This window comes from Bos javanicus, chromosome 10 (genome assembly GCF_032452875.1).
Source record: "Bos javanicus breed banteng chromosome 10, ARS-OSU_banteng_1.0, whole genome shotgun sequence".
NCBI lineage: Eukaryota > Metazoa > Chordata > Mammalia > Artiodactyla > Bovidae > Bos > Bos javanicus.
Genome location: NC_083877.1, coordinates 82374970 through 82387265, shown reverse-complemented (window position 1 = coordinate 82387265; position 12296 = coordinate 82374970). Strand labels below are relative to the sequence as shown.

General features: G+C 42.8%; 1 protein-coding gene and 1 pseudogene across 2 annotated transcripts in view; both read right to left on the bottom strand.

Moving 5' to 3' along the window:
- Positions 1-12296, bottom strand: part of SIPA1L1 (signal induced proliferation associated 1 like 1) — a 520024-nt gene that overhangs the window by 433419 nt on the left and 74309 nt on the right. The window lies entirely within an intron of this gene.
- On the bottom strand, positions 4065-4864 carry LOC133254914 (large ribosomal subunit protein uL30-like; annotated as a pseudogene).

Genomic DNA, 12296 nt, shown 5'->3' with positions numbered 1-12296 from the left:
CATTTATAGAATACATCCATAGGATTCAATGCTAATTTCTGATTCTTTTTCCTTTTTTAACTTTATTTTGAGTCCTCTTCTAGTGTCTTGCATTTCAACTTTATTGATCAATAATTATTCAAGAAGAACCCATGGTAAAGTATATTGAGCTCTTGCGTGCTTGAGACTATTTGCCTACGGTCTTTGTTCTTGAAGGATAACCTGGATACAATTGTTTTTTTTTTTTTTTTTGGATACAATTGTTAAATCACAAATCTTTTCTCTGAGAACATGGTAAACACCGTTCTATTGTCACCTAGCATTGAGTTCTGTGCAGGGTTTTGTGTGTGTTTTTACTAGTTTAGCTATTCATCCCCTGGCTAACTGGATTTTATTCTTAAGGCTTTAAAAAAATTCTGGCAAGAAGTTGCATGTCTCCTTGTTTTGCTGCTGTTAGTGAAGCTTGATTGTATGTTTATTGTTTAGTTGGTTGGTTTTGTTTGGAGGGGTAGGCTTTATTATTTGCTTATTATTGCATATTAATCAGGGAATCAGGTCTTCTTGCCATCTTTACCTGAAACTCTCCAAAGACTTGTTCAAAATCTAGCTTTGGAAACTCCATCTGGTAGCCAGGTCCTGGGGCTCCTATTGGTCATAAGTGTTGAAAACATACAAAACCAAAGTGTCTCTAAGGCTGGTTCTCTCTACTAAAGCACAGAATACTCCTGTCGTAAGTAGCAACCTGAGCAGTGGCCCTTTATATGCTTGAAAATAGCTCTCTTATTCCCACTGCCTACTTCTTTCTAAGATAAGTATTCCCAGATTACTTCCACACTTCTAACCATCTCAACTGAATTTCTAACACCATCCCTCTTATAATGTGATTCCCAGCGCAGAATCCTGTAGATACGACAACGAACCCTGCAGGTCCCAGCAGACTTGGACGTGACTTGGCTGGGGACCCTCTAAGCCTATTAATATGACTCAAGTTCGTGTTAACATTTTTGGCAGCTGTATTTCACCATTTACTCATAACAAGTCTGTCTTTAATTAAAACCCCTTATTCTTTTACACACACTGTTGTTAAGCCATATCCCTCTCAACTTGGATTTATGTAACTGAGTTTGCTTTGCTGTTGTTTTTGTTTTGTCTTAGACCTTCAGTTATTCATTCTGTTTACATTCATTATTTTCAATGTAGTCTATCATTTTGAGCTGTTGACCTTCTGAATGACAATTTTATTATCTGACTTATCTCTTATCCTTGATTGTTTCATGTCATGAACATCACCAATGTCCTCATCTGGCTAATAGCCAAGTTTTTGGCAATCATTAGGCACAGTCCTCACTCTTCCACTTGCTAGCAATGTGATGTTGAACAAACTAATTGTACATTTTACATTGGTGTACAAGGGTGTACCTATGGCTGATTTGTATTGATGTATGACAGAAAACCACAAAATTCTGTAAAGCAATTACCCTTCAACTATAAAAAAATTTTTTTAAGTCAAAATCAAAAAAGGAAGAAAGAAAGAAAGAAATTCCCCCAAGGTTTGCATTAACCCATTAACCAACAACCTTTGGAGGATGGTCTTAATAGTGTAGCATCCACCCAATGGCGTCATCACAGAGACTTCACTTTGTAAGATTATCATGAGAGATGTTGTGATGCATATTGCTCAAATCTAGATGAAATCTGCTTTAACATTCCACCCGTAGCCTATGGAAAAGGAAGTGAGGCTAGTCTGTCCTTATTTTCTCCTAGGCAACCCTTGCTGGCTAGCCTCCAGAGTCTGCTGCTTCCTTTAGAGGAGCTAACAAGTGATTTATTCAGCAAATGTCAACTTTCCTGATCTAAAGAGGTGGTTTTCACTCTAGGGTTCATTAGAGTGCCTTGGGGTGTACTCCGTTTCCAGGGAAAGAAGGGGACAAAATGGGGGTGTTCCTAGCTTCCTTTCCCTATGACACCCAGAGTATCTTTGCTTTGACTCATTTTCTATATTTGATTTCTGTAATTTCAGACTGTATTAAAAAAAAAAAGCCTCAGGAGGGATCTGAGAAACATAATTTGCAAACAACTGGAGTGAGCTATATTGAGATCTCATATTTTTATTCTTTGCTCCTCTCGAGTTTAACAGCAGCATTCCAGGACTTCCCTGGTGGTACAGCAGATAGGAATCCGCTTGCCAATGCAGGGGACATGGGCTCTATCCCTGGTCCAGGGGGATTCCACATGCCACGGAGCAACTAAACCTGTGTGTCGCCACTACTGAGTACAAGCTCTGGAGTCTGAGAGCCGCAGCTACCGAGCCTGCCTGCTGCAGCACCTGAAGCCCGAGTACCTAGAGCTTGCGCTTCACAGCAAGAGAAGCCCTCGAAATGAGAAGCCCACGCAGCACAACGAAGCGTAGCCCCTGCTCACTGCAAACAAGAAAAAGCCCTTGCAGCAATGAAGACCCAGTGCAACCAAAAATAAACAGATACAATTTTTTTTTTTTTTTAAAGCAGCATTCCAGGTCTTTGGGGCCTGTCAAAGATGACAAGATGAGGGCAGCAAGTTTATCTGCAATGAGTTCCTTCTGACATCTGGGATGACATAGCTTACTTGGGTTGAGAGACGCAGATCGACCTGCGATGCTCAGAGCTCTGGACTCCTGGCTTCCGTTCATGCTCACCACCTCCTGCAGCTCGCCTTCCAGGACAAAGAACTTCCTCTCTGCGCAGGAGGCAGGAGGCTTGCAAGACCCAGTAGCTCTGTTTTCTCTTTCATCTGATATCATTACACATCTTGCTCCAAGCAAACAAAAGGATGTGTCTTCCTTATTCTTCCTCCTATAACTGAAAAAGTCCTTTGCCTTCTCTAAACTTTTACACAGGACCCAGCTGCTCTAGGTTGCAGAATCCCTGTGGCTTTTACAAGTTGGGGGTGATTCCTCCATTTCTCTCATTCTCTCTCCTTGTTTCTCGCATTTCCGTCCTTGCTCTCTTCTTTTGTTATTTACTATGTATTTATGGTGGTCTTTCTAATCCTCTTCAGTTTTTAAAGACATTCTTCTCTCCCTTGTTTATATGCTTTTGTTTTTTTGTTCTTATACTCAGTTCCTCAAAATGCTTTCCAGATAATCACATCTAATTCTTTGGTCATCTCCCCATTTTTCCTCACCTGTCTCCATTCATTTAGAAAATATTTATGGAGATTTAACTGTGTGCCAGACACTGGGCTGAATGCTGGGCGTATAACACATGGTTTCCATTCTCAAGAAGCTGGAGGAAATAGACAAACAGGAAGTTCCAGTACAATGATTGCGTTGTCACAACTCCATTTTTTATATTTTCACTCTCTTTTCAGCTACTTTCTTTTTAGAACCTGAGACCATAGGATAACTCTGGAGCAAGTAATGACCTCTACTAGTTGTGAAAGAGCACGACTTTATGCTGCTTGAAGCCTGAACAATGGGCTTATATGAAAGTCTTGAAAGAGAAAGGGAATTAGCAGGTACTAGGGACTTCACTTTCACTTTTCACTTTCATGCATTGGAGAAGGAAATGGCAACCCATTCCAGTGTTCTTGCCTGGAGAATCCCAGGGACGGGGAAGCCTGGTGGGCTGTCGTCTATGGGGTTGCACAGAGTTGGACACGACTGAAGCGACTTAGCAGCAGCAGCAAGTGCCTACTGCATACTGAGCACAATGCTGTCCCTGCTGGTATACATTATCTTATTTATTCTTCACAATACCCAAGAAGAAGGTATTATAATGTTTACTTTGCGGTGCAGGGAAGTCAAATTGAGAGAACCCCCAGGTCACAGAGCTGTAAATCAAGCTTTGGGATTCACATCCAAGTTTGTCTTTCCCATTCATCATACTGCAGAACTCAGCCTCCTTTTGAGGCAGTGTGAGGGAGGGATGGAGTTAGCAGATGCAAACAACGAAGTAAGAACAAGCTCCTACAAGCGCAGGGAACTGTATTCAATATCCTATGATAAGCTATAATGGAAAACATATAAAAGATGTATATACATGTATAACTGAATCACTTTGTTCTACAGTAGAATTTTTTTTTTTTACATTTCAATTTGTTTCAATTGTTTATTAACCAGATTACAAAAATAATCCTCGTAGATACCTTAGTTCATCCTTCTAATAAGCCTGTTGATCTGGTCTTCCCTGTTGCCAGCATCTCCACCTTCTACAAAATGGGTGGTCTTTTTCTTCATTCCACCTCGTGGAGAAGACAATTTAAAGGGCCACAGGAAGTTGTTTGCTTCTTTGAAACATTTTCCAACGGTATAGATCTCATGAATCAGATCCTCCACACAGATGATTCCATATTTCCCAAGAGATTGAGCAATCAATGCGTTGTCTGTCAGGGCAATTCGCTTTTTGTTGATTTCGCCATAACCATGCTTGTAAATCAATTCATTTACAGACTTCAGATTGGGGTACCCCCATGCAATGTATGGCTCCACAATTCTCAGCATGTTAATTGATGCCTTGTTGAGCTTCACAAAGGTGCCGTTGAAGATCTGCCGGAGGCGAAGGAGCTGCAGCGCCTTTTGAACCTTTGGGCTTACACCGTTGATACCTCTGATCCTGATGACAAATGCCAATTTGGGTTCCGCGGGTACATAGAAGTTGCCGGCTTTTCGTGCCATCCTAGCCATTCGAATTTCAGTTCTGTACATCGGCCTGTATTCCTTGTGGTAAAGCTTAGCTTTTTCATAGATAAGCTTCCTCCTTGCCTTTCAAAGCATCTTTTGGGCAAACTTCTTTCTCAGTCGCTTGATCTTAAGCTCTGCGAAATTCTTCCGCTTTTTCTTAAGGGTTTCTGGCACAGCAGAAAACTTTTTCTTCTCTTCTGCACCTTCCATGGTTCCAGCCAGAAAAGAGCCTACAGTAGAAATTAACACAACATTGTAGATCAACTACGTTGCTGCTGTTCAGTCGCTAAGTCATGTCCAACTGTTTGCAACCCCAGGGATTACAGCATGTCAGGCTTCCCTGTCTTTCACTATCTCTGGAGTTTGCTCAAATTCATGTCCATTGAGTCAATGATGCTATCTAACCATTTCATCCTCTGTTGCCCTCTTCTCCTTTTGCCTTCAATCTTTTCCAGCATCACGGTCTTTTCCAATGAGTTGGCTCTTCACATCAGCCGGCCAAAGTATTGGAGCTTCAGCATCAGTCCTTCCAATGAATATTATAGGGTTGATTTCCTTAAGGATTGACTGGTTTTATCTCTTTGCAGTCCAAGAGACTCTCAAGAGTCTTCTCTAGCACCACAATTCAAAAGCATCAATTCTTTAGCACTCAGGCTTCCATACTTGAGTTAAAAGAAGAAAGTCAACCTCCTTTGAAATGTTACCTTAACCTTCTATCTCTCTCAGTGTACATTTCTCATCTGCTTCAACTCCGCCTTGCTCAGAGCTCACTTCTTCTAGCAGCCTTCACTAACTGCTTAAAATATTCCTTCCTTCTGTGTAATCCCTCTTTGGAGTTTTTCATTATTTTGTACTAGTTGATTTTGCTTTACAGCTGTCTTGGCATTATTTTGTACTTGTGTCCTCAGCTTCCCTGAGTTGCTAATTCATGCAGGACTGAGTTTCTTCCACCTCGGCCACCAGCACAAGTTGTTCCCATTGTGAATTGCATGCAGCCTCCTTCTATCTTTATCCCCATCCTTTCCCTCTTCTCCTTCATTGGACTTTTGTTCTGAGTCCTTTTCCTCACATTTATTTATGGGTCTTTCAACCATCAGGCTTCCTTGGTGGCTCAAATGGTAAAGAATCTGCCTGTAATGCAGGAGACCTGGGTTTGATCCCTGGGTTGGGAATGCCCCCTGGAGAAAGGAATGGCAACCCACGCCAGTATTCCTCTTTTTTTTTTTTTCCACTCCAGTATCCTTGCCCAGAGAATTCCAAGGACAGAGGAGCCTGGCAGACTACAGTCCATGGGGTTACAAACAGTCAGATACAACTGTACTTCAACCATCTCTGATTAAAATCCAAGTCTCTTCCCCAAGTGGACAGCGTGATGGCTTCAGCGGTTGTTTTTACAGGCTCTGCCTGTAGTAGAGGCAGTAGAGGCCGGCTGTGTGCCCATGGCAGGGGGTTGTAACCTGCCAGCTGTAAGGAGCAGCAGAGGCCCAGCATGTGTTTCCCTCCTCCCGCAGAGCTGGGGTCTTCCTGGAACACAGCCTAGCGTCACTCGTTCCCTTGGCTCTAGTTCATGCCGCCCTCTGTGACCACAGCTGGCACTCTGAGGGCTCTGAGCTCTCCCTGATGCTCTGCAGCCAGCCCCTCCCATTGAACAACAGCCAGAGCCTCTGCTGCCTCCATGAGACATACGGCGTTTTCCGATGGAACCTGTAAGCTTTCTTTTCCCTCTACTCTCTTTTTTTTTTCTTCATTCACAAACATTGTCCAGTCCTTGCCCAACAAGGCCACTGTTTTCATTGCTATCCTGCAAGCAAATTCTTCAGGTGGTTGGAGAACATGTATTGGTGCCATAGGACAGCATGCATGGGAGTTTGTTGCTTTTTTCTTCTTGTCTCCAGAGTGCACATATCCTGGCTGTGGTCTGGGAATCTTCATCTCTGACCTGTGTGCCTATCTCCTAACATCGTCATGTGGCAGCACTATCCCCGTCCCCACGCTAGGACTAAACACGCAGTCAGGCCAAGAGCGGGCTTGCACACCATTGGCAAGCTTCTCTGTTGGTCCCTGCACCTGCCTGGGAAGGCCCTTCCCTGCTCCCACTGACTCATTCCCACCCAGACAAGCCTCTGAGCAGGTGTGTTAGCAATGGTTGCCCATCATTTTGTAAAGACAGAAAGTAAAGTTTCTGGATAAAAAGCTCATCCAGGGACACATGAGTTGGTGACAAGAACCACACACATGGCCTCCAGGATCCAGACCCTGCCTGTCCTGACACTGTCCCAAGTCTGCCCAAGGAGTCTGGAAGTCCAGACACTGTTCTAAGGCATCACTTAATCCTTCTAACAAGCTTAAATGGTGGGCACATCCCTTCCTCATCTTATACGTGAGAGAGTTAAATAACATGCCTCACTCAGCAGTCTGGTACCTGACAGAGGCAGGATTAGAACCCCAGCTGTTGAGTTCTAGAGCCTGTGCACTCGAGCACAGAGTCCAGGCTGCACTTTACAAATGGGAAAGCAGAGCCTGAAGGACATCAAAGGACTTCTGCAGCCAAAGTAGCAAGTCAGAACAGAACCAAAGTTTGACAAGGACAAGGGCCAGTAGAATTGGCCCAAGAAGCATCCAGTCAGCTTCTGTGGCCGGCAGTGGTTCAGCTCTAGGCTCACCAGGAGCTGGCATTTCTCGTGGAAACGTTAGAAATCAGATGCGTCTCTGTTTCTGTCTCTGACTGATTTCTCCCCCTTCCTAACGGACAGGAACCACCTCCCTTTCCAAATCTGATCTGCTTCTTTCAAGGCCTTTCAAAGGAACCCCGGAAAGCCACACCTACCCTCTGATACCCTCCTTTCCTTAAGACAAGAAGGAACAAAGGAAACTTTTGATTGGCTCATCCTGAGCAAATACGGGTGTGTTACTCTATTCACTTTCAAATTCCCCTGATGGGCTTCCCTGCTGGCTTGATAAAGAATCTGATGCAATGCAAGAGCCCTAGGAGTCAGGAGCCTCAGGAGATGTGGGGTTAGATCCCTGGGTCAGGAAGATCCCCTGGAGAAGGGAATGGCAACCCACTCCAGTATTCTTGCCTGGAGAATTCCACGGACAGAAGAGCCTGGTGGGCTACAGTCCATGGGGTCACAAAGAGTCGGACATGACTAAACCAACTTAGCACGCATGCACTGATAGAAATTACCTGGGCCTGTTCTTTAAAAGTAATTTCTTCTGAGGGAAAGAAGAGAAAATAAACTGTGCCTCTGACCTTTGGTATTAAACTCTTTTCTTCTTTCTCAGAGCCTGGCAAACCACAGGCAGGTTTTACAGTATCCCTGAACCTTTCCATTTTCTCTTCTCAAAAGCTGCTTCTAACTGTGCATGGTAAGTGCTAGAACTATAACCTGGGGGACTTTTTTCCCACACAAAGAAGAAATAGTAGAAAAGTAGAATGACCAATGCTGGAAGGATTTTATCAGAAAATACAAGTAAATGTATCACCCCAGGGCAGTGTAACTAAAAATAAACAGCAGTGTACAGAGCCATTGTGAGATTCTCCCATGAATCTTTCCAGGATGCAGCAATTGCACAGATCATTATAAGGAAGCACTATTAAGCCAGGTGCTGTTCTGGATGGCAGGGGCACAACAGTGATCAGAAATAGATGGAAGTCCTTGCTCTCCTGGAGCTCATCTCCTAGAAAGGAAGAGCCAGCAATAAACAAATGAACCAATGAGCAAATCATTTGTTATGTGGTGATAAAGGCTTCCCAAGTGGCTTAGGGGTAAAGAATCCACCTGCCAGTGCAAGAGATGTAAGAGATATGGGTTAGTCCCTGGGTCTAGCAGATCCCCTGCAGTAGGAAATGGCACCCTATTCCAATTTTCTTCACATGGACAGAAGAGCCTGGTGGGCTGCAGTCCATGGGGTCACAAAGAGTCAGACATGATTGAGCGACTGAGCACACAGGCATGATAAAGGCTAAGAAGGTATAAAAAGCAGGGCGAGGGGGAGTGATACTGATGAGTTGGGATGTGATACAGTCTTTGTTCCCAAGACCTGTCACAAAGCTCCTAGAATCCCTGGAATGTCATGAGTGATGGACTTTCTCTTGTATTCAAAAGGCAGCCCTCTTTATGAGTTTATGCTAATGAGGTGACTTAGTGTGGGGCCCCTAGACAGGTCCTCAGGATGGGGATGGTCACCAGAAAGACACTAAGATTGGAAGGTATGTAACTTTCAACCCCTCCCACTGACTTCTGGGACTAGGAAGAAGGGAGCTGTAGGTTAAGCTCTATAAAAACACTTGAACAATAAGATTTAGAACCTAGTTTAGGAGCTCAGGTCAATACCCAATGTTATATAATAATCTATATAGGAAAAGAAGCTGAAAAGACATATGTGTGTGTGTGTGTGTGTGTGTGTGTGTGTGTGAACTGAATCACTTTGCTGTGTACTTGAAACAAACACAATGCTGTAAATCAAAGAGAGAGAGAGATTTGATGGGTTTAGGAGTTGGTGAATGCCAGGAGGCTGCTTGTCCCAGTTGCATGGGGACAGAAGCTCCTGCCCTTAGGACGTTCCAGACCTCACCTTATGTACCACTTCATCTGCAGTTCATTTTTATTCTTTATAATGTCCATTATAATAAACTGGTAAATGTAGGTAAGTGTTTTGCTGCTGTCTGGGAGCCACTGTAGCAAATTAATTAAAACTGAGGAGGGAGCTGTAGGAAGCTCCAGTTTATAGCCATTCAGTCAGAAGCACAGGTAACAATCTGGACTTGTGATTGGCTTATGACGTGGAATCAGTCTTGTGGGACTGAGCCCTTAACCTGTGGGTTATAACACCATCCCAGTTAGATAGTATCAGAACTTAATTTGTAGGACACCCAATCAGTGTCTGCTAAGAATCAGAGATTCCTTGGTGGTGCTGAAAAACACATATCAGAGTTAAGTAAGTTAAGCCATTAAGGTGTCTCTGATAAGGTAACATGTGAGCAGCGATCTGAAGAAAATGAGGGCATGAGCCTTGTGGTTTTCTTGCAGAAGAAACAGCATATGTAAAGGTCCTATAGCAGGGTTATGTTTATCATAGTCAAGAAAGCAAGGAAGCCAGTGTGGCTGGAGCAGAGTAAGAGATGATGAGAGTAACAGAAGATGTAGGACTCTGGTACAGACTTTGAAGTTTATGCTGAGAGCTGCAAAGTCATTCAAAATTTTGAACAGAGGAGTGACAAGAACCGACTTGCCTTTTAGAAGGACCGCTCTGGCTGCTATGTGGAAAATGCCATCTTCAGAGTCAAGCATTTTTCACTATAAGCAGTGAGAAAGCTGATGGTCCAGTGGGGAAGACAGGTAATGGGTAACTGGAAAGCAGAAATGCTGGATGTTTTGGAATTGATAACAAGAGGATCTGACCCTTGTCTGAGAATCCAAGGGTGGGCTTCCTGGAGGAGGTGATTTTAAGCTAAGGCTTAAGGGATGAGTAGGAATAGAGGAGATAAAGAAAGGAGGGGAAGAGCTTTCCAGGGAAGGCAAAAAACACATATAACAACTCTAGGCAGATTTCTTGGATGATCCACTGGTTAAGAATCTATGAAGAGACCACAACAGACAACACAGAAATACAAAGGATCATAAGAGACTACTATCAGCAATTATATGGCAATAAAATGGACAACGTGGAAGAAATGGACGAATTCTTAGAAAAGCACAACTTTCCAAAACTGGACCAGGAAGAAATAGAAAATCTTAACAGACCTATCACAAGCACGGAAATTGAAACTGTAATCAGAAATCTTCCAGCAAACAAAAGCCTGGGTCCAGACGGCTTCACAGCTGAATTCTACCAAAAATTTAGAGAAGAGCTAACACCTATCCTACTCAAACTCTTCCAGAAAATTGCAGAGGAAGGTAAACTTCCAAACTCATTCTATGAGGCCACCATCACCCTAATACCAAAACCTGACAAAGATCCCCCCAAAAAAGAAAACTACAGGCCAATATCACTGATGAACATAGATGCAAAAATCCTCAACAAAATTCTAGCAATCAGAATCCAACAACACATTAAAAAGATCATACACCATGACCAAGTGGGCTTTATCCCAGGGATGCAAGGATTCTTCAATATCCGCCAATCAATCAATGTAATACACCACATTAACAAATTGAAAAATAAAAACCATATGATTATCTCAATAGATGCAGAGAAAGCCTTTGACAGAATTCAACCTCCATTTATGATAAAAACTCTCCAGAAAGCAGGAATAGAGGGAACATACCTCAACATAATAAAAGCTATATATGACAAACCCACAGCAAACATTATCCTCAATTGTGAAAAATTGAAAGCATTTCCTTTAAAGTCAGGAACAAGACAAGGGTGCCCACTTTCACCATTACTATTCAACATAGTTTTGGAAGTTTTGGCCACAGCAATCAGAGCAGAAAAAGAAGTAAAAGGAATCCAAATGGGAAAAGAAGAAGTAAAACTCACTATTTGCAGATGACATGATCCTCTACATAGAAAACCCTAAAGACTCCACCAGAAAATTACTAGAACTAATCAATGACTATAGTAAAGTTGCAGGATATAAAATCAACACACAGAAATCCCTTGCATTCCTATACACTAATAATGAGAACATAGAAAGAGAAATTAAGGAAACAATTTCATTCATCATTGCAACGGAAAGAATAAAATACTTAGGAATATATCTACCTAAAGAAACTAAAGACCTATATATAGAAAACTATAAAACACTGGTGAAAGAAATCAAAGAGGACACTAATAGATGGAGAAATATGCCGGGAGCGAGCTCCGCCCGTGGCAAAGGTCATGAGGAAGGAGGCTCGGCATACGCAAAGGCGGGATCGAGCCTCAGGAGTCCCCCTGGAAATTCTCGAACATCTACCCCCAAAACCAGAGTCTGCCTACTTTCTGCTTTGTGCTTTCACCTACACCTCTGACTTTAAGGGGGGCTGTCCCCCACTACCTCTCTCTGAAAAAGAGTTAGCTTACAGCTCCAGTTAATAATTCCTGGGTGTGACAGTGTTTAACCTACAAACTCCTTTGGAAATCCTCTAGCCTGCCTGAATAGGTTTTTCCAGCCACATGTGATTGTTCAGAGCCTCCCAACTGTGAGAGGCAGGAGATGTTCTAAACTGTCTAAACACAGATTCCTTTGAGTAGTTAAAAGATTGATTAGAAATTGTATTGGTGAAGGGTTTTTCACTTATTGGGCCAATGTTTGCTGCTAAGTCTCCATACTCCTTACCTACTGTGTCCTTGGCAGTGTATTGATCGATATAATGGGTGTATAGAAATGTAAGTAATAGCCTCAATGTTTGTAACCTTGGACCCTTGAGTTAATTCTTTTCTTGATTGAGCCCACCTCACCTTTGCCCTATAGGAATGCAGCTTTGTCCAATGCTTTTTTGGGGGCTGGTGCCTGACTTTGGAATAATCACCTTTAGAGAAAGATAAGTTTCTTAAAATGTTAATAGGTCTCCTGGCCAGAAGATGATGTAATTCACCTGAACTTTTGCATATGATAAGTTTGAAAGCCTGGTTTCGATTAGGACCAGGAACTGCTGTCCTTGCATGACTCCACCCCTTCCCCCATTATCCTCTATGCACAACTTAAGGTATAAAAACTACTTTGGAA